The 27,655-nt window shown below is 51.5% G+C and overlaps 1 protein-coding gene across 1 annotated transcript in view; it reads left to right on the forward strand.

Moving 5' to 3' along the window:
- The window catches only part of CFAP77 (cilia and flagella associated protein 77), a 636,918-nt gene that overhangs the window by 127,320 nt on the left and 481,943 nt on the right, over positions 1 to 27,655 (forward strand). The window lies entirely within an intron of this gene.

A 27,655-nucleotide genomic window follows, 5' to 3' on the forward strand; every position in this document is an offset into this window, starting at 1 on the left:
CGGGCTTCCACTTATGTTTTTGATGGATGATCTGATGGGTAATTTTTTCGAATGGACTCCTTGGTATGCTGTTGGTGGATCGGGATTATTTTTTGTGGGATCTGGGATAAGGTCTATCTGTCTCTGAGGTCTAATACTTATAACTAGCTGTGTCTGCTATTTTGGGGCTTACTGGTCGATTTTTGATGCAGTCATTGGTTTATTGTTGGTGGGCTCCGGGATTTGTTGTTAATTTGTGCCATAGTCTGTTAGTGGTGTCTTGGGTCATTTCTTAATGTGCTTCTCAGTGTATGTTGCTGATAGGTTCCAGTGTCTCTTGTTAATGGACACCTAGGTCACGTGTTGTTGCTCTTCTTGGCACGTTCATGGCGGGCTTCTAGTTTTGGTGTAGTTGGCCCTCTGCACCTGTTGTTGAACTGTAGTGCCGTTGCTACTGAGCTCCTGGTTCCCTTGTTGATGGGAAATGAGCCTTACTATGGGCCCAGTGGGCCCAAGGGCCAGATGAGTATCCATAATCAGTAAAGCTCTGATACACTGAATTCCATGTGCACACAAGACAGTATTCCCCAAACCATGCGATGGTGTATATTGGAGAACTGATGTGCTGAAGTCCATGTGCCAGCAGGACAGTATTCCATGATCTATGTTCGTCCAAGCGCCTGGAAGTCAGTGGGGCAGTTATCCCTGATCTGTGTAAACTCACATGCATTGAAGCTCATGTGGGCACGGGGCAGTATTCCATGATCGGTGTAAACTCACATGCATTGAAGCTCATGTGCGCACAGGACAGTATTCCATGATCTATGTGCGTCCAAGCGCCTGGAAGTCAGAGGGGTAGTTATCCCTGATCTGTGTAAACTCACATGCATTGAAGCTCATGTGCGCACAGGGCAGTATTTCATGATCTGTGTAAACTCAGATGCATTGAAGCTCATGTGCGCAGAGGGCAGTATTTCATGATCTGTGTAAACTCAGATGGGTGAAACATCATGTCCTCACAAGGGCAATATTCCATGCCCTGTGTAAACTCAGATGTGTTAAAGGCCATGTGCGCACAAGGCAGTGTTCCATGATCTGTGTAAACTCAGATGTGTTGAAGCTCATGTCTGCAGAGGGCAGTATTCCAACATCTGTGTAAACTCAGATGGGTGGAAGCTCGTGTGCGCAGAGGGCAGTATTCCATGATCTGTGTAAACTCAGATGCTTTGAAGCTCATGTGCACACAAGGGCAGTATTCCAACATCTGTGTAAACTCAGATGGGTGGAAGCTCATGTGCACCAAGGGCAGTATTTCATGCTCTGTGAAAACTCAGATGGGTGGAAGCTCATGTGCACCAAGGGCAGTATTTCATGCTCTGTGAAAACTCAGATGGGTGGAAGCTCATGTGCACCAAGGGCAGTATTTCATGCTCTGTGTAAACTCAGATGGGTGGAAGCGCATGTGCACCAAGGACAGTATTTCATGCTCTGTGTAAACTCAGATGGGTGGAAGCTCGTGTGCGCAGAGGGCAGTATTTCATGCTCTGTGTAAACTCAGATGGGTGGAAGCTCATGTGCACACAAGACAGTGTTCCCCAAATTATGCGATGGTGTATATTGGAGAACTGATATGCTGAAGTCCATGTGCCAGCAGGACAGTATTCCATGATCTATGTGCGTCCAAGCGCCTGGAAGTCAGTGGGGCAGTTATCCCTGATCTGTGTAAACTCACATGCATTGAAGCTCATGTGCGCACAGGGCAGTATTTCATGATCTGTGTAAACTCAGATGTGTTAAAGGCCATGTGCGCACAAGGCAGTGTTCCATGATCTGTGTAAACTCACATGCTTTGAAGCTCATGTGTCTGCATGTCAGTATTCCATGATCTTTGTAAACTCGGATGGGTGGAAGCTCATGTCCACGATCTGTGTAAACTCAGATGGTGGAAGCTTGTGTGCGCACAGGGCAGTATTCCATGCTCTGTGTAAACTCAGATGTGCTGAAGCTCGTGTGCGCAGAGGGCAGTATTCCACGATCTATGTAAACTCAGATGCTTTGAATCACAGGGCAGTATTCCCTGATCTGTGTAAACTCAGATGGGTGGAAGCTCGTGTGCGCAGAGGGCAGTATTCCATGATCTGAGTAAACTCACATGCATTGAAGCTCATGTGGGCACGGGGCAGTATTCCATGATCTGTGTAAACTCACATGCATTGAAGCTCATGTGCGCACAGGACAGTATTCCATGATCTATGTGCGTCCAAGCGCCTGGAAGTCAGTGGGGCAGTTATCCCTGATCTGTGTAAACTCACATGCATTGAAGCTCATGTGTGCAGAGGGCAGTATTTCATGATCTGTGTAAACTCAGATGCATTGAAGCTCATGTGCGCAGAGGGCAGTATTTCGTGATCTGTGTAAACACAGATGGGTGAAACCTCATGTCCTCACAAGGGCAATATTCCATGCTCTGTGTAAACTCAGATGTGTTAAAGGCCATGTGCGCACAAGGCAGTGTCCCATGATCTGTGTAAACTCAGATGCGTTGAAGCTCATGTCTGCAGAGGGCAGTATTCCAACATCTGTGTAAACTCAGATGGGTGGAAGCTCATATGTGCACAGAGCAGTATTCCATGATCTGTGTAAACTCAGATGCTTTGAAGCTTGTGTGCGCACAGGGCAGTATTCCAACATCTGTGTAAACTCAGATGCGTTGGAGCTTGTGTAAGCACAGGGCAGTATCCCACGATCTGTGTAAACTCGGATGCTTTGAAGCACAGGGCAGTAATCCATGACCTGTGTAAACTCGGATGCGTTGGAGCACAGGGCAGTAATCCATGACCTGCGTGCGCCGACGCCCCTGGAAGTCGTAGGGGAACGGGGCAGTAACCCCTGGTCGTGTCCTGCAGTTTGGAGTCTGAAGCCTCCCTTGGCGGGCGAGATGTTTCCCGCCTCACCCCGCGGGCTGGTGCCTAGCGCCTAGCGCCTAGATAGCTGGCTGCCCCCGTGAGATTGTGGGAAGATCTCAGAGCCAGCCATCCCGCCCGGCCCCCCGGGAGTGTGCGCGCCTCGGTACCTAGCTCCATCACTGATGCTGCAGCTGCCTGGAGCGATGAGGCGCGGCCTCTACAAGGCGCGCGTGGAGGATGCAGCCTTCAAGGCGCTCGAGGCACACCCAAGAGGATGCTAGGCCCCGGGGCTGGACTTCCTTTGCAGTAAAGTGACCTGGTCCCCGTCCATGCAGATTGTAACTTCGGAGTTTATTCAGGGTTTCCTGTGAGCCCACGCGTGCCCATACAAGACTTTTACTCAAACGATTAAATTTACCACATGTGAACCTATCCAACCTCTAATTTTAATCCAAATACATTTTGGTAAAAAAACGAGCAGATATCTGCATTAAAACTTAAACTATTAAACCGCCCCCCCTTTTCTAAGGGTATATTTTGTAATAACCTTTACCTCCTCATCGTGGTATTTTCATGTATCCATTATTACATTAAATACTGTGTGTTTTTTTCCTGAGTGTTAATGAGGGGCGTGGTGTGGGCTCCTGCTTCAGGGAGACCTTCAACCTTTCAGGGGCCCCCATTCAGCCCAGTGCCAATAAATATTGAACTATGGGAGATTCTGTGAGACATTGAGATGTGGGAGACTCCCCCGGCACCCCCCCCCCCATGAGATATGGGAGACTCGCTCCCCCCCTCCGCCCCCCTCCCCTGTGTGATATCGAGATATGGGAGACTCGCCCCGCCCCCCGTGAGATATCGAGATATGTGAGACTCGCCCACCCCTCTGTGAGATATCGAGATATGGAAGACTTCTCCCCCTCCCCGTGAGATATTGAGATATGGGAGACTCGCCCCCCCCCCCCCCCCCCATGAGATATTGGAGATTCGCCCCTCCTTTGAGATATGGGAGACTCGCCCCCCCCTCCCACCCTGTGAGATATTGAGATATGGGAGACTCACCCCCGAGATATTGAGATATGGGAGACTCGCCCCCCCCGTGAGATATGGAGATATGGAGACTCTCCCCTCCCCACCCCTCTGTGAGATATTGCGATATGGGAGACTCCTCCCCCCCCCCCGAGATATTGAGATATAGTTGATTGCCTGGCATGTTACCCCCATTTTTACTTGTGTGTATGTTTGTTTTTGCCTGTCTCACTGGGATCCTGCTAGCCAGGACCCCAGTGCTCATAAGTGTGCCCTGTATGTGTTCCCTGTGTGGTGCCTAACTATATCACCGAGGCTCTGCTAACCAGAACCTCAGTGTTTATGCTCTCTCTGCTTTTAAAATTGTCACTACAGGCTAGTGACTATTTTATCCAATTCTTATTGGCATACTGGAACACCCTTATAATTCCCTACTATATGGTACCTAGCTACCCAGGGTATTGGGGTTCCAGGAGCTCCCTACAGTCTGCAGCATTTCTTTTGCCACCCATAAGGAGCTCAGGCAATTCTTACACAGGCCTGCCACTGCAGCCTGAGTGAAATAACTTCCACGTTATTTCACAGCCATTTACCACTGCACTTAAGTAACTTATAAGTCACCTATATGTCTAACCCTCACTTAGTGAAGGTTAGGTGCAAAGTTACTAAGTGTGGGGGCACCCTGGCACTAGCCAAGGTGCCCCCACATTGTTCAGGCCCGGACTTTGTGAGTGCGGGGACACCATTACACGTGTGCACTACATATAGGTCAATACCTATGTGTAGCTTCACAATGGTCACTCTGAACATGGCCATGTAACATGTCTAAGATCATGGAATTGTCCCCCCAATACCATTCTGGTCATTGGGGGGACAATCCCATGCATCCTGGGGCTCCAGCATGGACCCGGGTACTGCCAAACCAGCTCTCTGGGGTTTTCTCTGCAGCTGCAGCTGCTGCCAACCCTCAGACAGGATTCTGCCCTCCTGGGGTCCAGGCAGCCCAGTCCCAGGAAGGCAGAACAAAGAATCTCCTCTCAGAGAGGGTTTTACACCCTCTCCCTTTGGAAATAGGTGTTAAGGGCCTGAGAGGAGTAGCCTCCCCCAGCCTCTGAAAATGCTTTGAAGGGCACAGATGGTGCCCTCCTTGCATAAGCCAGTCTACACCGGTTCAGGGATCCCCCAGCCCTGCTCTGGCGCGAAACTGGACAAAGGAAAGGGGAGTGACCACTCCCCTGACCAGCACCTCCCCTGGGGTGGTGCCCAGAGCTCCTCCAGTGTGTCCCAGACCTCTGCCATCTTGAATGCAGAGGTGTGAGGGCACAATGGAGACCCCTGAGTGGCCAGTGCTAGCAGGTGACATCAGAGATCCCTCCTGATAGGCTCTTACCTGGTTAGGTGGACAATCCTCCTCTGAGGGCTATTTAGGGTCTCTCCCGTGGGTTTCTCTTCAGATAACGAATGCAAGAGCTCACCAGAGTTCCTCTGCACTTCTCTCTTCGACTTCTGCCAAGGATCGACTGCTGAGTGCTCCAGGACACCTGCAAAACCGCAACAAAGTAGCAAGAAGACTACAAGCAACATTGTAGCGCCTAATCCTGCTGGCTTTCTCGACTGTTTCCTGGTGGTGCATGCTCTGAGGGCTGTCTGCCTTCACCCTGCACTGGAAGCAAAGAATAAATCTCCTGTGGGTCGACGGAATCTTCCCCCTGCTAACGCAAATACCAAACTTCTGCATCACTGGTCCTCTAGGTCTCCTCTCATCTTGACAAGCGTGGTCCCTGGAACACAGGAGCTGGATCCGAGTGACCCCGACAGTCCAGTGGTCCTTCTGTTCAAATTTGGTGGAGGTAAGTCCTTGCCTCCCCACGCCAGACAGTAATCCTGTGTACTGCTGATCTGGAGCTGCTAGGACTTCTGTGCACTTTTGCAAGACTTCCTTCGTGCACAGCACAGCCCAGGTCCCAGGCACTCTGTCCTTCATTGCCCAACTCGCTGAGTTGACCTCTGACTTTGTGGGACCCTCTTTTGTTGTGCTGAGACGACCGCTGTGCTCGGATTTCCTGAACGCCTGTTCAGGTGCTTCTGCGGGTGTTGCCTGCTTCTGTGTGGGCTCTCTCTGTTGCTGAGCGTCCCCTCTGTCTCCTCCTCCATAGGGAAACCTCCTGGTCCTTCCTGGGCAGCACCCAAAATCTCCACAGCGACTCTTGCAGCTAGCAAGGCTTGTTTGCGGTCTTTCTGCGTGGAAACAACTCTGCATCCTCCAGCACGCCGTGGGACATCTTCCTGGCGCCAGTTCCTGGCACCTTTTTTTGTTGCAGAATCTTCGGCTTCTTCCATTCGGAGGCAGCCCTTTTGCACCGTCACTCGGGGTTTAGCGGGCTCCTGCCCCCTCCTGGACACTTGCATGACTCTTGGACTTGGTCCCCTTCCTTTGCATGCCTCAGGTCCAGGAATCCATCTTCAGTGCATTGCAGTCAGTTGTTGTCTTTGCAGAATCCCCTATCTCGGCTTTACTGTCTTTCTGGGGTAGTAGGGTAACTTTACTCCTACTTTTCAGGGTCTTTGGGTGGAGTATCTTGGACACCCTTAGTGTTTTCTTACACTCCCAGCGACCCTCTACACACTACACTAGGCCTGGGGTCCATTCATGGTTCGCATTCCACTTTTGGAGGTAGAGGAGGGGGGTACCCAGCCAGACCCAGAGGAGTACCCTGAGGATGCTGGGGAGGGTTCGTCCAAGGACCTGCCAGCTAACAGGCCACCTCGTGACACTGGTAGTGGGAGGGGGTCACCCACTAGTTGGGCACCTTTCACTCCTAAAGGCCAGGTTACTAGAGTCCAGTCAGTTAGGGACAGGTCCAACTCTGCCAATTCCCACATTTCGTCTGTGTCTCACAATTCCCAAGCCTCCCACCCTGAGGATACCTTAATGGAAAGGGAACTCAGAAAGCTGAGGTTGGAAGAGGCCAGGCTGAAGCTTAAACAGCAGCAGCTGGACTTAGACAGGGAATCCCTGGATGTGGAAAGAGAAAGGCAAAGTTTGGGGTTAGTTCCTCATGGTGGCAGCAGCAGTGTTTTTGATAGCAATCCTGTTAGAGAGCAAGATTCCAGAAACCTGCATAATATAGTCCCCCCTTACAAGGAGGGGATGACATTAACAAGTGGTTTGCTGCACTTGAGAGGGCCTGTATGGTACAGTTGGTTCCTCAAAGGCAGTGGGCTGCTATCTTGTGGCAGTCTTTCACTGGTAAGGGTAGGGATAGGCTCCTTACTGTCAGAGAAAGTGATGCTAATAACTACAAAGTCTTGAAGGATGCACTCTTGGATGGATTTGGCTTAACCACTGAACAATACAGGATTAAGTTCAGAGACACCAGAAAAGAGTCCTCTCAAGACTGGACAGACTTTGTAGACTGTTCAGTGAAGGCATTGGAGGGTTGGTTACATGGCAGTAAGGTGACTGACTATGAAAGCCTGTATAATCTAATCCTGAGAGAGCATATTTTGAACAATTGTGTGTCTGATTTGTTGCACCAGTACTTGGTAGACTCAGATCTGACCTCTCCCCAAGAATTGGGAAAGAAGGCAGACAAATGGGTCAGAACAAGAGTGAACAGAAAAGTTCATACACAAGGTGACAAGGATGGCAAGAAGAAGGATGGTAAGTCTTCTGACAAGGGTGGGGACAAAGATAAAAAACATTCTGAGTCTTCATCAGGCCCACAAAAATCCTCTGGGGGTGGTGGGTCCAAATCCTCTTCTTACAATCAGAAAAGGCCATGGTGTTATTTATGTAAAGTAAAAGGCCATTGGGCAAGTGATGCCACATGTCCAAAGAAAAACACCAAGGCTCCCACTACCACAACCCCAACTGCAACCTCTAGTGCCCCTAGTAATAGCAGTGGTGGTGGGAAGTCTACTACAAATAGCCAATCCAAGGGTGTAGCTGGGCTCCCTATTGGCAGTGTAGTTGGGGTTGGTCTTGTTAGGGAGACCACTGAGGCTGTTTTAGTCTCTGATGTTGGCATTGATTTTGCCACCTTGGTTGCTTGTCCCCTTAATATGGGTAAGTACAAGCAACTACCCCTAATTAATGGTGTTGAGGTTGAGGCCTACAGGGACACGGGAGCCAGTGTAACTATGGTTATAGAGAAACTGGTTCACCCTGATCAACACCTACTTGGCCAGCAGTACCAAGGGACTGATGCTCACAATAACACACTTAGCCACCCCATGGCTGTTGTGAATCTCAACAGGGGGGGTTACTGGTCCAAAGAAAGTTGTGGTAGCCACTGATTTACCTGTAGATTGCTTACTAGGCAATGGTTTGGAGATATCAGCTTGGGCTGAAGTGGAGTTGGAGGCTCATGCAGCAATGGGCATATTTTTGCTTTGACAAGGGCTCATGCCAAAAAGCAAAAAGGACAGGGAAACTTGGATCCTGGAACACTGGACCAAGTGCTCCCAAAAGCTAGGGGTACTAAGGGTAAATCCTTGCCCACTATCCCTCCCTCACCAGAAGATTCCCCTTTTGAGGAAGAGGAATCCTCTCCCTGTGCAGGACCTACACCAGAGGAGCTGGCAGCAGACACTGCTGAGCTATTGGGTGCAGGGGGGCCTGCTAGGGAAGAGCTGAGTGTGGCACAGCAGACCTGCCCCACACTGGAGGGTTTGAGACAACAAGCTGTCAAACAGCGGAATGGGGATGTCAGTGATAGCCATAAGGTGTATTGGGAAGACAACTTCCTGTATACTGAATCAAGGGACCCTAAACCTGGAGCTGCCCGGAGATTGATCATCCCTTTGCAGTACAGGGAGTTTCTTCTTACCTTGGCGCATGACATTCCTTTGGCTGGGCATTTGGGCCATAGCAAAACATGGGACAGGCTTATTCCCCTGTTTCACTGGCCTCATATGTCAGAGGACACCAAAGAGTTTTGTCGCTCTTGTTTGACCTGCCAAGCTAGTGGCAAGACTGGTGGCACACCAAAGGCCCCCTTAATTCCACTTCCTGTGGTTGGGGTGCCCTTTGTAAGGGTAGGGGTTGACATAGTTGGCCCCCTTGACCTTCCAACAGCTTCAGGCAATAGGTTTATCCTGGTGGTAGTGGACCATGCCACTAGGTATCCTTAAGCAATTCCCTTAAGGGCCACTACAGCTCCTGCAGTGGCAAAGACCCTCCTGGGAATCTTTTCCAGAGTGGGCTTCCCCAAGGAAGTGGTGACAGACAGAGGTAGTAACTTCATGTCTGCATACCTCATAGCAATGCGGAAGGAGTGTGGTGTAACATACAAGTTCACTACCCCTTATCATCCACAAACAAATGGTCTGGTTGAGAGGTTTAATAAAAGTCTCAAAGGTATGATAATGGGACTCCCTGAAAAACTCAGAAGGAGATGGGATGTCCTGTTACCTTGCCTCCTTTTTGCTTACAGGGGGGTACCCCAAAAAGGAGTGGGCTTTAGCCCCTTTGAACTCCTCTTTGGGCACCCTGTGAGAGGTCCCCTTGTACTTGTTAAGGAGGGTTGGGAACAACCTTTAAAAGCTCCTAAACAGGACATTGTGGACTATGTACTTGGCCTAAGATCCAGAATTGCTGAGTATATGAAAAAGGCCAGTAAAAACCTTCAGGCCAGCCAGGAGCTGCAAAAGCAAATGCATGACCAGAAGACTGTCCTGACCCAGTACCACCCAGGACAGAAGGTGTGGGTATTGGAGCCGGTGGCCCCAAGAGCACTCCAGGACAAATGGAGTGGACTCCAGCTCATTGTTGAGAAAACGGGTGAGGTTACCTACTTGGTAGACCTGGGCACTGCCACGAATCCCCTTAGGGTGCTCCATGTCAACCGCCTAAAACCATACTATGACAGGGCTGATCTCACCCTGCTCATGGCAACTGATGAGGGACAGGAAAAAGAGAGTGACCCTCTCCCTGATCTCTTCTCTACCACTGAAGCTGATGGCTTAGTGGAGGGAGTAGTACTGGCAGATTGTCCTACTGCTGAGCAGAAAGATAACTGTGTAAATCTTTTATGTCAGTTTTCTGAACTCTTCTCACTGATACCAGGTACCACTACTTGGTGTGAGCATACAATCAATACTGGAGACAGTTTACCGGTCAAAAGTAAGATTTATAGGCAGCCTGACCATGTCAGGGACTGCATTAAACAAGAGGTTCAGAAAATGTTAGACTTAGGAGTGATTAAGCCTCCAGAAAGCCCTTGGGCTAGCCCAGTGGTGCTTGTCCCAAAACCTCAGAGTAAGGATGGAAAAAGAGAGATGAGGTTTTGCATTGACTATAGAGGGCTCAACCAAGTAACCAAGACAGATGCTCACCCTATACCCAGGGCAGATGAGCTGATAGATACACCGGCTTCTGCCAAGTATCTAAGCATTGTTGATTTAACTGCAGGGTATTGGCAGATTAAATTATTAGAAGATGCTAAACCCAAAACTGCATTTTCAACCATTGGAGGGCACTATCAATTCACTGTGATGCCCTTTGGTCTGAAGAATGCACATGCCACTTTTCAAAGGTTGGTGAACACAGTCCTGCAAGGGTTGGAAGCTTTGAGTGCAGCATACCTGGATGATATAGCTGTCTTTAGCTCCACCTGGGATGATCACCTGGTCCACCTGTGGAAAGTTTTAGAGGCCCTGCAAAAGGCAGGCCTCACTATCAAGGCCTCAAAGTGCCAGATAGGGCAGGGGAAAGTGGTTTATCTGGGCCACCTGGTAGGTGGGTGTTGGACCTGGCTTTTTGACGGGGACATCCCCAAACTTTTTGCCTCCTTCCTCCTATTTTTTCTGACCTGTTGTTGTTGGCTTTTGACCTCTGGGCACTTTACCACTGCTAACCAGTGCTAAAGTGCATATGCTCTCTGGGTAAATTGTACTACTGATTGGTTTATCCATGATTGACTATTTTATTTACTTGTAAGTCCCTGGTAGAGTGCACTACGTGTGCCTAGGGCAGGTAGATTAAATGCTACTAGTGGGCCTGCAGCACTGGTTGTGCCACCCACCTCAGTAGCCCCTTAACCCTGTCTCAGGCCTGCCATTGCAAGGCCTGTGTGTGCAGTTTCACTGCCACTTCGACTTGGCATTTAAAAGTACTTGCCAAGCCTAGAACTCCCCTTTTACTACATATAAGTCATCCCTAATGTGTGCCCTAGGTAACCCCTAGAGCAGGGTGCGGTGTAGGTAAAAGGCAGGACATGTACCTGTGTAGTTATATGTCCTGGTAGTGTGAAACTCCTAAATTCGTTTTTACACTACTGTGAGGCCTGCTCCTTTCATAGGCTAACATTGGGGCTGCCCTCATACACTGTTGAAGTGTCAGCTGCTGATCTGAAAGGAGCAGGAAGGTCATATTTAGTATGGCCAGAATGGTAATACAAAATCCTGCTGACTGGTGAAGTCGGATTTAATATTACTATTCTAGAAATGCCACTTTTAGAAAGTGAGCATTTCTTTGCACTAAAATCTTGTTGTGCCCTTCAATCCACGTCTGGCTAGGTTTAGTTGACAGCTCCTTGTGCATTCACTCAGACACACCCCAAACACAGGGTACTCAGCCTCACTTGCATACATCTGCATTTTGAATGGGTCTTCCTGGGCTGGGAGGGTGGAGGGCCTGCCCTCACACAAAGGACTGCCACACCCCCTACTGGGACTCTGGCAGACAGGATTGAGCTGAAAGGGAACTTGGTGCATTTCTTAGAGACTCTTTGAAGTCACCCCCACTTCAAAGGCACAACTTAGTATAAAACAGGGCCTCTGCCCTACCTCACTAGACACTTGCTGGAGAAGAAACCTGAACCAGAAACTACATCCTGCCAAGAAGAACTGCCTGGCTGCTCAAAGGACTCACCTGTCTGCTTTCTACAAAGGACTGCTGCCTTGCTGTTGCCCTGCTGCCTTGCTGAACTCTTGTCTGGCTGTGAAAGTGCTCTCCAAGGGCTTGGATAGAGCTTGCCTCCTGTTCCCTGAAGTCTCAGGACCAAAAAGACTTCCCTCTTCCTCTTGGACGCTCCGTGCGCCGAACTTTTCGGCGCACAGCTTTTTCCGCGGCAAGAAAAACGCCGCACACCGACGCTGATCAACGCGACGCCTTCGGGACGACCGAAACTTCGACGCACGGCCTCGCAAGGACAACGCCGCCCGACTTCCCGGGAGAAATCGACGCAACGCCTGCCGTGAGATCAAAACTTTGACGCACGGCCTCGCAAGGACAACGGCGCCCGACTCCGCAGGAGAAATCGACGCGACGCCTGCCGTGAGATCAAAACTTTGACGCACGGCCTCGCAAGGACAACGCCGCCCGACTCCGCAGGAGAAATCGACGCGACGCCTGCCGTGAGATCGAAACTTCGACGCGCAGCCCCGCAGAACGACGCGCAGCCGGAAAACAAGCAGGAAAATCCACGCACAGACCCGGGACATCTGGTAATCCCCGCGACCCACAGAAAGAGACTGTCCGCGCGCCGGAAAACGACGCCCGACTTCCCCGCGTGGAAAATAACGACGCAAGTCCGTGTGTGCTGGGGAGAAATCGACGCACACACCCCTTTTTCCACGCACCTCTTCCTTTGTGGCCCTCTGAGGAGATTTTCCACCAGAAACCAGGTACTTTGTGTTTGAAAGAGACTCTGTTTACTTTCTAAAGACTTAAGACACTTTATATCACTTTTCAGTGATATCTTTACAAATTCATATTGCAACTTTGATCGTTTTGACCTGAAGATACCCAGAAAAATATTATATAATTTTCTATATACTGTGTGGTGTATTTTTGTGGTGTTATGCTATGGTGTTGTATGATTTATTGCACAAATGCTTTACACATTGCCTTCTAAGTTAAGCCTGACTGCTCGTGCCAAGCTACCAGAGGGTGAGCACAGGCTGATTTTGGATTGTGTGTGACTTACCCTGACTAGAGTGAGGGTTCTTGCTTGGACAGAGGGCAACCTGACTGTCAACCAAAAACCCAATTTCTAACATTGGTGATCAGCGGTGAGGATAGGACTTGTATTTGTGCAGTGACATACAGTAGCTAAGTATTTCACTACCTACCCACAGTTGAAGGTCAACTTGATTTTTCATCTTTTTTGGCTCTTGGTTCTCTGATGTCCTCCTGGATATACTATTGATATTTTGGACTTTGGATTTTGGTTTTTGCTGATAAGATCTTATCAAAATGGGATTGTGTACCTACTCATTCTTTGTTCGTACTGACCACCTCACTAAGGCTGACCTAAGGAAGCTTTGCAGACAATGGGGCCTTCCTGTAGCAAGGAGATCTACTAAAGCGGAGATGCTCCATCACTACATAGTCTGGGGGGAGGAAAGATGGGCAGAGAGAGAGGCAGCAAGAAACCAAATGACTAAGTACCCCTCAGAGGAGGAGGAGGACTACGCACATGAGGAGGAAGACTACTCAGATGAGGAGGAAGACTACTCAGAGTTGGACAGTGACCCAGAAATAGATGAATGGCTCCGAAGTCAAAGGCGACAGGAGCAACAATTAGAGGAGTATCTTGCAGAGGTTGAGGCAAAAAGACTCTTAGCCCTGGAAGAAGAAAAGATTGCAGCTCAAGAGCTGAGCTGTAAAGAGCTGAAACTGGAGGCCGGAAGGGCTGAGTCCAGTTCAGATGGTGGCAGCAAAAATCTTGCATCTAGTACTGCTGAAGAAGGGCACAAGCCCAGAGATGTGGTGCCCAACTTGAAGAAGGGAGTTGACACACCCCAGGCAGTTCAAGGGTATGAGGTAGTTCCCGTTATGCACAGGGTCCCTGAGAAGGATTGGGGAACTGGCACAGGGAGTCATATTCCTACTGGGGGGAGGGACACTTTACTGACTCTAGCAGAGAGTGACAGAGAAAAGGGTTCCCCCCTGGTGGACGTCCTGGATATAGAGTGTAGAGACATCCCAGAAGAGTTTGGGTTGAGTGTCAGGGACAGACAGATACTGTCTCACCAGTCTCAGGAGGGTGAAGTAGAGTGCTTTTCCAAGGTTGAGTTACTGGGTGGTTGGGTGAAGGGTACTGTGGTTAATACATGTGAAGGGCAGAGTGATGTAATTGTTGGAGAGCATATGTCTGGTCCTTATTTTCCAGAGCTACGCCAACACCAGGTGGAGTGTGAGTTCTCTGACCCCAGGGAACTTACAATGGAGGCAGACTTCTGGGTGAGTACCAGAGAGTCTGAAGAGGCATTTGGGGGTGCTCCTGAAGGGAGTGGTCTAGATGGTTCCCAACCGAGTGTGGTGGGAGAGGATTGTAGTGTCCCAGGTAGGTCCCAGGTCCTAGAGGGTTCCATGAGGGAACACCAGGAGGGAAGCCTAGCCTGTACCGTAGGGCCACCTTTTGAGGGAAGCCCCGCAGTGTCAGAAGAACTTGGGGGGGTGACTGTAGCCAGAATCCCAACAGTTCTGGTGTCTGGCAGTACCCCTCCTAGTGAGGGGGTGCAGAAGTCCAGACATAGGGTTGAGAGGGGGTTGCAGACCCCAGTGGAGGACCTTGAGAGTCAGGGGACAGCTCTGAGAGCAGAGCCCCCCAGGAATGACCCAGGTGAAACCGTTTCTGGTTTGGGGGAAACCCATACTCTGCCGGATGGGCAGAGGTCGGGAGACCTGCGCCAACCAGACTCTTGTGTGGCCCTTGGGGACGGTGTGTCCCTTGTGGGGGGTGAGAGTGCCCCCCAGGAAGTCCTGGCATGCCAGGCAAAGATTCAACCTCAGGGTGGTGACTCTGGGTTGGCTAACCAGGTTCAGGGGATAAGCTCTGACCTGTTGGGGGGTAGGCGTGCCCCCCAGAAAGTCCTGGTGTACCAGGCAGTTGTCCAACCTCAGAGTGCTGACTCTGGGTTGGATAACCGGGTTCAGAGGTTAAACTCTGACCTGGTGGGGGGTAGGTGTGCCCCCCAGAAAGTCCTGGTGTGCCAGGCAATTGTTCAACCTCAGAGTGCTGACTCTGGGTTGGATAACCGGGTTCAGAGGTTAAACTCTGACCTGGTGGGGGGTAGGTGTGCCCCCCAGAAAGTCCTGGTGTGCCAGGCAATTGTTCAACCTCAGGGTGGTGACTCTGGGTTGGATACCCAGGTTCAGAGGTTAAACTCTGACCTGGTGGAGGGTCAGTGTGCCCTCCAGGAAGTCCTGGTGTGCCAGGCAATTGTTCAACTTCAGGGTGATGACTCTGAGTTGAATGGCCAAGTTCAGAGGTTAAACTCTGACCTGGTGGAGGGTCGGTGTGCCCTCCAGGAGGTCCTGGCGTGCCAGGCAATTGTTCAACTTCAGGGTGGTGACTCTGAGTTGAATGGTCAGGTGCAGAGGTTAAACTCTGACCTGGTGGAGGGTCAGTGTGCCCTCCAGGAAGTCCTGGCGTGCCAGGCAATTGTTCAACTTCAGGGTGGTGACTCTGAGTTGAATGGGCAGGTGCAGAGGTTAAACTCTGACCTGGTGGGGGGTAGGTGTGCCTCCCAGGAAGTCCTGGTTTGCCAGGTAGTGATCCAGTCTGGGGGTACAGACCCTGGGCTGGAAGACCAGGTTCAGGGTGTCCCCCCGGACCTGGAGGGAGGGGCTACTGATAACAGTGCCCCTACCATGTTGTCTTCTGAGGAGGCCACTCCTAGTTGGAGGGTGCTGGACCCCAGAAGGGAGGGCAGGGGGAGGGAAGCCTCACCCCGGGCCCTAGTCCAACCTGAAGGTACAGGCCCCAGGTTGGAGGGCCAGTTGCAGGTTAACAGCCCTGCACTGGTGGAGGAATGGTACAGGGTGACTTCTGTAAGCACCCTGACCATGTTGGACTCTGGGGGTACCGCTCCAGGAGGGAGGGTACAAAGCCCCAGAGGGGAGGACCAGGTTCAGGCTGTCATCCCTGACCTGGTGGAAGGGAGAGTGGTTAACGGGTGCCCAGCACCTGGGGCTACCGCCCCCCACTCTCCACAGCCACAGTGGTTGGAGAGCTTTGAGAGGCCTGGGGCCTGGCTCTCATCCCTGGCAGCTGTCAGTAATCACTGTGGCTTGCTGTCCGGGTGGACAGAGTTATCCCTGGGGAGGGGGCAAGTGTCACACCCCAGGGGTAGAGTGGGCAACACCACTGTGTTGGTCATGGTGGTACTATCCTGCTCCTGGGATACATCTGTGAGCAAAGTAAGGTTAGGTGCTGCACAGATGGGATCCGCAGGTAAGGAGAAAGGTTCCCCATGGGTTGGCTTAGTGGGCCCTGAGAGTATGGACAGAGTGATCCAATTGGAGTCAGGAAGGCGAAGAACTGGAGCATGCCCCTGCTGTTGTGGGCCTGGGTCCTTGTTCTGTCGCCTCAAACAGGGAAGTACATCAGGATAGTGATTGTTCTCCCCTGGCTTTAGGCTGGTAGGGGGTCATGTTGGACCTGGCTTTTTGACGGGGACATCCCCAAACTTTTTGCCTCCTTCCTCCTATTTTTTCTGACCTGTTGTTGTTGGCTTTTGACCTCTGGGCACTTTACCACTGCTAACCAGTGCTAAAGTGCATATGCTCTCTGGGTAAATTGTACTACTGATTGGTTTATCCATGATTGACTATTTTATTTACTTGTAAGTCCCTGGTAGAGTGCACTACGTGTGCCTAGGGCAGGTAGATTAAATGCTACTAGTGGGCCTGCAGCACTGGTTGTGCCACCCACCTCAGTAGCCCCTTAACCCTGTCTCAGGCCTGCCATTGCAAGGCCTGTGTGTGCAGTTTCACTGCCACTTCGACTTGGCATTTAAAAGTACTTGCCAAGCCTAGAACTCCCCTTTTACTACATATAAGTCATCCCTAATGTGTGCCCTAGGTAACCCCTAGAGCAGGGTGCGGTGTAGGTAAAAGGCAGGACATGTACCTGTGTAGTTATATGTCCTGGTAGTGTGAAACTCCTAAATTCGTTTTTACACTACTGTGAGGCCTGCTCCTTTCATAGGCTAACATTGGGGCTGCCCTCATACACTGTTGAAGTGTCAGCTGCTGATCTGAAAGGAGCAGGAAGGTCATATTTAGTATGGCCAGAATGGTAATACAAAATCCTGCTGACTGGTGAAGTCGGATTTAATATTACTATTCTAGAAATGCCACTTTTAGAAAGTGAGCATTTCTTTGCACTAAAATCTTGTTGTGCCCTTCAATCCACGTCTGGCTAGGTTTAGTTGACAGCTCCTTGTGCATTCACTCAGACACACCCCAAACACAGGGTACTCAGCCTCACTTGCATACATCTGCATTTTGAATGGGTCTTCCTGGGCTGGGAGGGTGGAGGGCCTGCCCTCACACAAAGGACTGCCACACCCCCTACTGGGACTCTGGCAGACAGGATTGAGCTGAAAGGGAACTTGATGCATTTCTTAGAGACTCTTTGAAGTCACCCCCACTTCAAAGGCACAACTTAGTATAAAACAGGGCCTCTGCCCTACCTCACTAGACACTTGCTGGAGAAGAAACCTGAACCAGAAACTACATCCTGCCAAGAAGAACTGCCTGGCTGCTCAAAGGACTCACCTGTCTGCTTTCTACAAAGGACTGCTGCCTTGCTGTTGCCCTGCTGCCTTGCTGAACTCTTGTCTGGCTGTGAAAGTGCTCTCCAAGGGCTTGGATAGAGCTTGCCTCCTGTTCCCTGAAGTCTCAGGACCAAAAAGACTTCCCTCTTCCTCTTGGACGCTCCGTGCGCCGAACTTTTCGACGCACAGCTTTTTCCGCGGCAAGAAAAACGCCGCACACCGACGCTGATCAACGCAACGCCTTCGGGACGACCGAAACTTCGACGCACGGCCTCGCAAGGACAACGCCGCCCGACTTCCCGGGAGAAATCGACGCGACGCCTGCCGTGAGATCAAAACTTTGACGCACGGCCTCGCAAGGACAACGCCGCCCGACTCCGCAGGAGAAATCGACGCGACGCCTGCCGTGAGATCGAAACTTCGACGCGCAGCCCCGCAGAACGACGCGCAGCCGGAAAACAAGCAGGAAAATCCACGCACAGACCCGGGACATCTGGTAATCCCCGCGACCCACAGAAAGAGACTGTCCGCGCGCCGGAAAACGACGCCCGACTTCCCCGCGTGGAAAATAACGACTCAAGTCCGTGTGTGCTGGGGAGAAATCGACGCACACACCCCTTTTTCCACGCACCTCTTCCTTTGTGGCCCTCTGAGGAGATTTTCCACCAGAAACCAGGTACTTTGTGTTTGAAAGAGACTCTGTTTACTTTCTAAAGACTTAAGACACTTTATATCACTTTTCAGTGATATCTTTACAAATTCATATTGCAACTTTGATCGTTTTGACCTGAAGATACCCAGATAAATATTATATATTTTTCTAAATACTGTGTGGTGTATTTTTGTGGTGTTATGCTATGGTGTTGTATGATTTATTGCACAAATGCTTTACACATTGCCTTCTAAGTTAAGCCTGACTGCTCGTGCCAAGCTACCAGAGGGTGAGCACAGGCTGATTTTGGATTGTGTGTGACTTACCCTGACTAGAGTGAGGGTTCTTGCTTGGACAGAGGGCAACCTGACTGTCAACCAAAAACCCAATTTCTAACATTGGTGATCAGCGGTGAGGATAGGACTTGTATTTGTGCAGTGACATACAGTAGCTAAGTATTTCACTACCTACCCACAGTTGAAGGTCAACTTGATTTTTCATCTTTTTTGGCTCTTGGTTCTCTGATGTCCTCCTGGATATACTATTGATATTTTGGACTTTGGATTTTGGTTTTTGCTGATAAGATCTTATCAAAATGGGATTGTGTACCTACTCATTCTTTGTTCGTACTGACCACCTCACTAAGGCTGACCTAAGGAAGCTTTGCAGACAATGGGGCCTTCCTGTAGCAAGGAGATCTACTAAAGCGGAGATGCTCCATCACTACATAGTCTGGGGGGAGGAAAGATGGGCAGAGAGAGAGGCAGCAAGAAACCAAATGACTAAGTACCCCTCAGAGGAGGAGGAGGACTACGCACATGAGGAGGAAGACTACTCAGATGAGGAGGAAGACTACTCAGAGTTGGACAGTGACCCAGAAATAGATGAATGGCTCCGAAGTCAAAGGCGACAGGAGCAACAATTAGAGGAGTATCTTGCAGAGGTTGAGGCAAAAAGACTCTTAGCCCTGGAAGAAGAAAAGATTGCAGCTCAAGAGCTGAGCTGTAAAGAGCTGAAACTGGAGGCCGGAAGGGCTGAGTCCAGTTCAGATGGTGGCAGCAAAAATCTTGCATCTAGTACTGCTGAAGAAGGGCACAAGCCCAGAGATGTGGTGCCCAACTTGAAGAAGGGAGTTGACACACCCCAGGCAGTTCAAGGGTATGAGGTAGTTCCCGTTATGCACAGGGTCCCTGAGAAGGATTGGGGAACTGGCACAGGGAGTCATATTCCTACTGGGGGGAGGGACACTTTACTGACTCTAGCAGAGAGTGACAGAGAAAAGGGTTCCCCCCTGGTGGACGTCCTGGATATAGAGTGTAGAGACATCCCAGAAGAGTTTGGGTTGAGTGTCAGGGACAGACAGATACTGTCTCACCAGTCTCAGGAGGGTGAAGTAGAGTGCTTTTCCAAGGTTGAGTTACTGGGTGGTTGGGTGAAGGGTACTGTGGTTAATACATGTGAAGGGCAGAGTGATGTAATTGTTGGAGAGCATATGTCTGGTCCTTATTTTCCAGAGCTACGCCAACACCAGGTGGAGTGTGAGTTCTCTGACCCCAGGGAACTTACAATGGAGGCAGACTTCTGGGTGAGTACCAGAGAGTCTGAAGAGGCATTTGGGGGTGCTCCTGAAGGGAGTGGTCTAGATGGTTCCCAACCGAGTGTGGTGGGAGAGGATTGTAGTGTCCCAGGTAGGTCCCAGGTCCTAGAGGGTTCCATGAGGGAACACCAGGAGGGAAGCCTAGCCTGTACCGTAGGGCCACCTTTTGAGGGAAGCCCCGCAGTGTCAGAAGAACTTGGGGGGGTGACTGTAGCCAGAATCCCAACAGTTCTGGTGTCTGGCAGTACCCCTCCTAGTGAGGGGGTGCAGAAGTCCAGACATAGGGTTGAGAGGGGGTTGCAGACCCCAGTGGAGGACCTTGAGAGTCAGGGGACAGCTCTGAGAGCAGAGCCCCCCAGGAATGACCCAGGTGAAACCGTTTCTGGTTTGGGGGAAACCCAGACTCTGCCGGATGGGCAGAGGTCGGGAGACCTGCGCCAACCAGACTCTTGTGTGGCCCTTGGGGACGGTGTGTCCCTTGTGGGGGGTGAGAGTGCCCCCCAGGAAGTCCTGGCATGCCAGGCAAAGATTCAACCTCAGGGTGGTGACTCTGGGTTGGCTAACCAGGTTCAGGGGATAAGCTCTGACCTGTTGGGGGGTAGGCGTGCCCCCCAGAAAGTCCTGGTGTACCAGGCAGTTGTCCAACCTCAGAGTGCTGACTCTGGGTTGGATAACCGGGTTCAGAGGTTAAACTCTGACCTGGTGGGGGGTAGGTGTGCCCCCCAGAAAGTCCTGGTGTGCCAGGCAATTGTTCAACCTCAGAGTGCTGACTCTGGGTTGGATAACCGGGTTCAGAGGTTAAACTCTGACCTGGTGGGGGGTAGGTGTGCCCCCCAGAAAGTCCTGGTGTGCCAGGCAATTGTTCAACCTCAGGGTGGTGACTCTGGGTTGGATACCCAGGTTCAGAGGTTAAACTCTGACCTGGTGGAGGGTCAGTGTGCCCTCCAGGAAGTCCTGGTGTGCCAGGCAATTGTTCAACTTCAGGGTGATGACTCTGAGTTGAATGGCCAAGTTCAGAGGTTAAACTCTGACCTGGTGGAGGGTCGGTGTGCCCTCCAGGAGGTCCTGGCGTGCCAGGCAATTGTTCAACTTCCGGGTGGTGACTCTGAGTTGAATGGTCAGGTGCAGAGGTTAAACTCTGACCTGGTGGAGGGTCAGTGTGCCCTCCAGGAAGTCCTGGCGTGCCAGGCAATTGTTCAACTTCAGGGTGGTGACTCTGAGTTGAATGGGCAGGTGCAGAGGTTAAACTCTGACCTGGTGGGGGGTAGGTGTGCCTCCCAGGAAGTCCTGGTTTGCCAGGTAGTGATCCAGTCTGGGGGTACAGACCCTGGGCTGGAAGACCAGGTTCAGGGTGTCCCCCCGGACCTGGAGGGAGGGGCTACTGATAACAGTGCCCCTACCATGTTGTCTTCTGAGGAGGCCACTCCTAGTTGGAGGGTGCTGGACCCCAGAAGGGAGGGCAGGGGGAGGGAAGCCTCACCCCGGGCCCTAGTCCAACCTGAAGGTACAGGCCCCAGGTTGGAGGGCCAGTTGCAGGTTAACAGCCCTGCACTGGTGGAGGAATGGTACAGGGTGACTTCTGTAAGCACCCTGACCATGTTGGACTCTGGGGGTACCGCTCCAGGAGGGAGGGTACAAAGCCCCAGAGGGGAGGACCAGGTTCAGGCTGTCATCCCTGACCTGGTGGAAGGGAGAGTGGTTAACGGGTGCCCAGCACCTGGGGCTACCGCCCCCCACTCTCCACAGCCACAGTGGTTGGAGAGCTTTGAGAGGCCTGGGGCCTGGCTCTCATCCCTGGCAGCTGTCAGTAATCACTGTGGCTTGCTGTCCGGGTGGACAGAGTTATCCCTGGGGAGGGGGCAAGTGTCACACCCCAGGGGTAGAGTGGGCAACACCACTGTGTTGGTCATGGTGGTACTATCCTGCTCCTGGGATACATCTGTGAGCAAAGTAAGGTTAGGTGCTGCACAGATGGGATCCGCAGGTAAGGAGAAAGGTTCCCCATGGGTTGGCCTAGTGGGCCCTGAGAGTATGGACAGAGTGATCCAATTGGAGTCAGGAAGGCGAAGAACTGGAGCATGCCCCTGCTGTTGTGGGCCTGGGTCCTTGTTCTGTCGCCTCAAACAGGGAAGTACATCAGGATAGTGATTGTTCTCCCCTGGCTTTAGGCTGGTAGGGGGTCATGTTGGACCTGGCTTTTTGACGGGGACATCCCCAAACTTTTTGCCTCCTTCCTCCTGTTTTTTCTGACCTGTTGTTGTTGGCTTTTGACCTCTGGGCACTTTACCACTGCTAACCAGTGCTAAAGTGCATATGCTCTCTGGGTAAATTGTACTACTGATTGGTTTATCCATGATTGACTATTTTATTTACTTGTAAGTCCCTGGTAGAGTGCACTACGTGTGCCTAGGGCAGGTAGATTAAATGCTACTAGTGGGCCTGCAGCACTGGTTGTGCCACCCACCTCAGTAGCCCCTTAACCCTGTCTCAGGCCTGCCATTGCAAGGCCTGTGTGTGCAGTTTCACTGCCACTTCGACTTGGCATTTAAAAGTACTTGCCAAGCCTAGAACTCCCCTTTTACTACATATAAGTCATCCCTAATGTGTGCCCTAGGTAACCCCTAGAGCAGGGTGCGGTGTAGGTAAAAGGCAGGACATGTACCTGTGTAGTTATATGTCCTGGTAGTGTGAAACTCCTAAATTCGTTTTTACACTACTGTGAGGCCTGCTCCTTTCATAGGCTAACATTGGGGCTGCCCTCATACACTGTTGAAGTGTCAGCTGCTGATCTGAAAGGAGCAGGAAGGTCATATTTAGTATGGCCAGAATGGTAATACAAAATCCTGCTGACTGGTGAAGTCGGATTTAATATTACTATTCTAGAAATGCCACTTTTAGAAAGTGAGCATTTCTTTGCACTAAAATCTTGTTGTGCCCTTCAATCCACGTCTGGCTAGGTTTAGTTGACAGCTCCTTGTGCATTCACTCAGACACACCCCAAACACAGGGTACTCAGCCTCACTTGCATACATCTGCATTTTGAATGGGTCTTCCTGGGCTGGGAGGGTGGAGGGCCTGCCCTCACACAAAGGACTGCCACACCCCCTACTGGGACTCTGGCAGACAGGATTGAGCTGAAAGGGAACTTGGTGCATTTCTTAGAGACTCTTTGAAGTCACCCCCACTTCAAAGGCACAACTTAGTATAAAACAGGGCCTCTGCCCTACCTCACTAGACACTTGCTGGAGAAGAAACCTGAACCAGAAACTACATCCTGCCAAGAAGAACTGCCTGGCTGCTCAAAGGACTCACCTGTCTGCTTTCTACAAAGGACTGCTGCCTTGCTGTTGCCCTGCTGCCTTGCTGAACTCTTGTCTGGCTGTGAAAGTGCTCTCCAAGGGCTTGGATAGAGCTTGCCTCCTGTTCCCTGAAGTCTCAGGACCAAAAAGACTTCCCTCTTCCTCTTGGACGCTCCGTGCGCCGAACTTTTCGGCGCACAGCTTTTTCCGCGGCAAGAAAAACGCCGCACACCGACGCTGATCAACGCGACGCCTTCGGGACGACCGAAACTTCGACGCACGGCCTCGCAAGGACAACGCCGCCCGACTTCCCGGGAGAAATCGACGCAACGCCTGCCGTGAGATCAAAACTTTGACGCACGGCCTCGCAAGGACAACGCCGCCCGACTCCGCAGGAGAAATCGACGCGACGCCTGCCGTGAGATCAAAACTTTGACGCACGGCCTCGCAAGGACAACGCCGCCCGACTCCGCAGGAGAAATCGACGCGACGCCTGCCGTGAGATCGAAACTTCGACGCGCAGCCCCGCAGAACGACGCGCAGCCGGAAAACAAGCAGGAAAATCCACGCACAGACCCGGGACATCTGGTAATCCCCGCGACCCACAGAAAGAGACTGTCCGCGCGCCGGAAAACGACGCCCGACTTCCCCGCGTGGAAAATAACGACGCAAGTCCGTGTGTGCTGGGGAGAAATCGACGCACACACCCCTTTTTCCACGCACCTCTTCCTTTGTGGCCCTCTGAGGAGATTTTCCACCAGAAACCAGGTACTTTGTGTTTGAAAGAGACTCTGTTTACTTTCTAAAGACTTAAGACACTTTATATCACTTTTCAGTGATATCTTTACAAATTCATATTGCAACTTTGATCGTTTTGACCTGAAGATACCCAGATAAATATTATATATTTTTCTAAATACTGTGTGGTGTATTTTTGTGGTGTTATGCTATGGTGTTGTATGATTTATTGCACAAATGCTTTACACATTGCCTTCTAAGTTAAGCCTGACTGCTCGTGCCAAGCTACCAGAGGGTGAGCACAGGCTGATTTTGGATTGTGTGTGACTTACCCTGACTAGAGTGAGGGTTCTTGCTTGGACAGAGGGCAACCTGACTGTCAACCAAAAACCCAATTTCTAACATTGGTGATCAGCGGTGAGGATAGGACTTGTATTTGTGCAGTGACATACAGTAGCTAAGTATTTCACTACCTACCCACAGTTGAAGGTCAACTTGATTTTTCATCTTTTTTGGCTCTTGGTTCTCTGATGTCCTCCTGGATATACTATTGATATTTTGGACTTTGGATTTTGGTTTTTGCTGATAAGATCTTATCAAAATGGGATTGTGTACCTACTCATTCTTTGTTCGTACTGACCACCTCACTAAGGCTGACCTAAGGAAGCTTTGCAGACAATGGGGCCTTCCTGTAGCAAGGAGATCTACTAAAGCGGAGATGCTCCATCACTACATAGTCTGGGGGGAGGAAAGATGGGCAGAGAGAGAGGCAGCAAGAAACCAAATGACTAAGTACCCCTCAGAGGAGGAGGAGGACTACGCACATGAGGAGGAAGACTACTCAGATGAGGAGGAAGACTACTCAGAGTTGGACAGTGACCCAGAAATAGATGAATGGCTCCGAAGTCAAAGGCGACAGGAGCAACAATTAGAGGAGTATCTTGCAGAGGTTGAGGCAAAAAGACTCTTAGCCCTGGAAGAAGAAAAGATTGCAGCTCAAGAGCTGAGCTGTAAAGAGCTGAAACTGGAGGCCGGAAGGGCTGAGTCCAGTTCAGATGGTGGCAGCAAAAATCTTGCATCTAGTACTGCTGAAGAAGGGCACAAGCCCAGAGATGTGGTGCCCAACTTGAAGAAGGGAGTTGACACACCCCAGGCAGTTCAAGGGTATGAGGTAGTTCCCGTTATGCACAGGGTCCCTGAGAAGGATTGGGGAACTGGCACAGGGAGTCATATTCCTACTGGGGGGAGGGACACTTTACTGACTCTAGCAGAGAGTGACAGAGAAAAGGGTTCCCCCCTGGTGGACGTCCTGGATATAGAGTGTAGAGACATCCCAGAAGAGTTTGGGTTGAGTGTCAGGGACAGACAGATACTGTCTCACCAGTCTCAGGAGGGTGAAGTAGAGTGCTTTTCCAAGGTTGAGTTACTGGGTGGTTGGGTGAAGGGTACTGTGGTTAATACATGTGAAGGGCAGAGTGATGTAATTGTTGGAGAGCATATGTCTGGTCCTTATTTTCCAGAGCTACGCCAACACCAGGTGGAGTGTGAGTTCTCTGACCCCAGGGAACTTACAATGGAGGCAGACTTCTGGGTGAGTACCAGAGAGTCTGAAGAGGCATTTGGGGGTGCTCCTGAAGGGAGTGGTCTAGATGGTTCCCAACCGAGTGTGGTGGGAGAGGATTGTAGTGTCCCAGGTAGGTCCCAGGTCCTAGAGGGTTCCATGAGGGAACACCAGGAGGGAAGCCTAGCCTGTACCGTAGGGCCACCTTTTGAGGGAAGCCCTGCAGTGTCAGAAGAACTTGGGGGGGTGACTGTAGCCAGAATCCCAACAGTTCTGGTGTCTGGCAGTACCCCTCCTAGTGAGGGGGTGCAGAAGTCCAGACATAGGGTTGAGAGGGGGTTGCAGACCCCAGTGGAGGACCTTGAGAGTCAGGGGACAGCTCTGAGAGCAGAGCCCCCCAGGAATGACCCAGGTGAAACCGTTTCTGGTTTGGGGGAAACCCAGACTCTGCCGGATGGGCAGAGGTCGGGAGACCTGCGCCAACCAGACTCTTGTGTGGCCCTTGGGGACGGTGTGTCCCTTGTGGGGGGTGAGAGTGCCCCCCAGGAAGTCCTGGCATGCCAGGCAAAGATTCAACCTCAGGGTGGTGACTCTGGGTTGGCTAACCAGGTTCAGGGGATAAGCTCTGACCTGTTGGGGGGTAGGCGTGCCCCCCAGAAAGTCCTGGTGTACCAGGCAGTTGTCCAACCTCAGAGTGCTGACTCTGGGTTGGATAACCGGGTTCAGAGGTTAAACTCTGACCTGGTGGGGGGTAGGTGTGCCCCCCAGAAAGTCCTGGTGTGCCAGGCAATTGTTCAACCTCAGAGTGCTGACTCTGGGTTGGATAACCGGGTTCAGAGGTTAAACTCTGACCTGGTGGGGGGTAGGTGTGCCCCCCAGAAAGTCCTGGTGTGCCAGGCAATTGTTCAACCTCAGGGTGGTGACTCTGGGTTGGATACCCAGGTTCAGAGGTTAAACTCTGACCTGGTGGAGGGTCAGTGTGCCCTCCAGGAAGTCCTGGTGTGCCAGGCAATTGTTCAACTTCAGGGTGATGACTCTGAGTTGAATGGCCAAGTTCAGAGGTTAAACTCTGACCTGGTGGAGGGTCGGTGTGCCCTCCAGGAGGTCCTGGCGTGCCAGGCAATTGTTCAACTTCAGGGTGGTGACTCTGAGTTGAATGGTCAGGTGCAGAGGTTAAACTCTGACCTGGTGGAGGGTCAGTGTGCCCTCCAGGAAGTCCTGGCGTGCCAGGCAATTGTTCAACTTCAGGGTGGTGACTCTGAGTTGAATGGGCAGGTGCAGAGGTTAAACTCTGACCTGGTGGGGGGTAGGTGTGCCTCCCAGGAAGTCCTGGTTTGCCAGGTAGTGATCCAGTCTGGGGGTACAGACCCTGGGCTGGAAGACCAGGTTCAGGGTGTCCCCCCGGACCTGGAGGGAGGGGCTACTGATAACAGTGCCCCTACCATGTTGTCTTCTGAGGAGGCCACTCCTAGTTGGAGGGTGCTGGACCCCAGAAGGGAGGGCAGGGGGAGGGAAGCCTCACCCCGGGCCCTAGTCCAACCTGAAGGTACAGGCCCCAGGTTGGAGGGCCAGTTGCAGGTTAACAGCCCTGCACTGGTGGAGGAATGGTACAGGGTGACTTCTGTAAGCACCCTGACCATGTTGGACTCTGGGGGTACCGCTCCAGGAGGGAGGGTACAAAGCCCCAGAGGGGAGGACCAGGTTCAGGCTGTCATCCCTGACCTGGTGGAAGGGAGAGTGGTTAACGGGTGCCCAGCACCTGGGGCTACCGCCCCCCACTCTCCACAGCCACAGTGGTTGGAGAGCTTTGAGAGGCCTGGGGCCTGGCTCTCATCCCTGGCAGCTGTCAGTAATCACTGTGGCTTGCTGTCCGGGTGGACAGAGTTATCCCTGGGGAGGGGGCAAGTGTCACACCCCAGGGGTAGAGTGGGCAACACCACTGTGTTGGTCATGGTGGTACTATCCTGCTCCTGGGATACATCTGTGAGCAAAGTAAGGTTAGGTGCTGCACAGATGGGATCCGCAGGTAAGGAGAAAGGTTCCCCATGGGTTGGCTTAGTGGGCCCTGAGTGTATGGACAGAGTGATCCAATTGGAGTCAGGAAGGCGAAGAACTGGAGCATGCCCCTGCTGTTGTGGGCCTGGGTCCTTGTTCTGTCGCCTCAAACAGGGAAGTACATCAGGATAGTGATTGTTCTCCCCTGGCTTTAGGCTGGTAGGGGGTCATGTTGGACCTGGCTTTTTGACGGGGACATCCCCAAACTTTTTGCCTCCTTCCTCCTGTTTTTTCTGACCTGTTGTTGTTGGCTTTTGACCTCTGGGCACTTTACCACTGCTAACCAGTGCTAAAGTGCATATGCTCTCTGGGTAAATTGTACTA

Source organism: Pleurodeles waltl, chromosome 6 (assembly GCF_031143425.1).
Source record: "Pleurodeles waltl isolate 20211129_DDA chromosome 6, aPleWal1.hap1.20221129, whole genome shotgun sequence".
NCBI lineage: Eukaryota > Metazoa > Chordata > Amphibia > Caudata > Salamandridae > Pleurodeles > Pleurodeles waltl.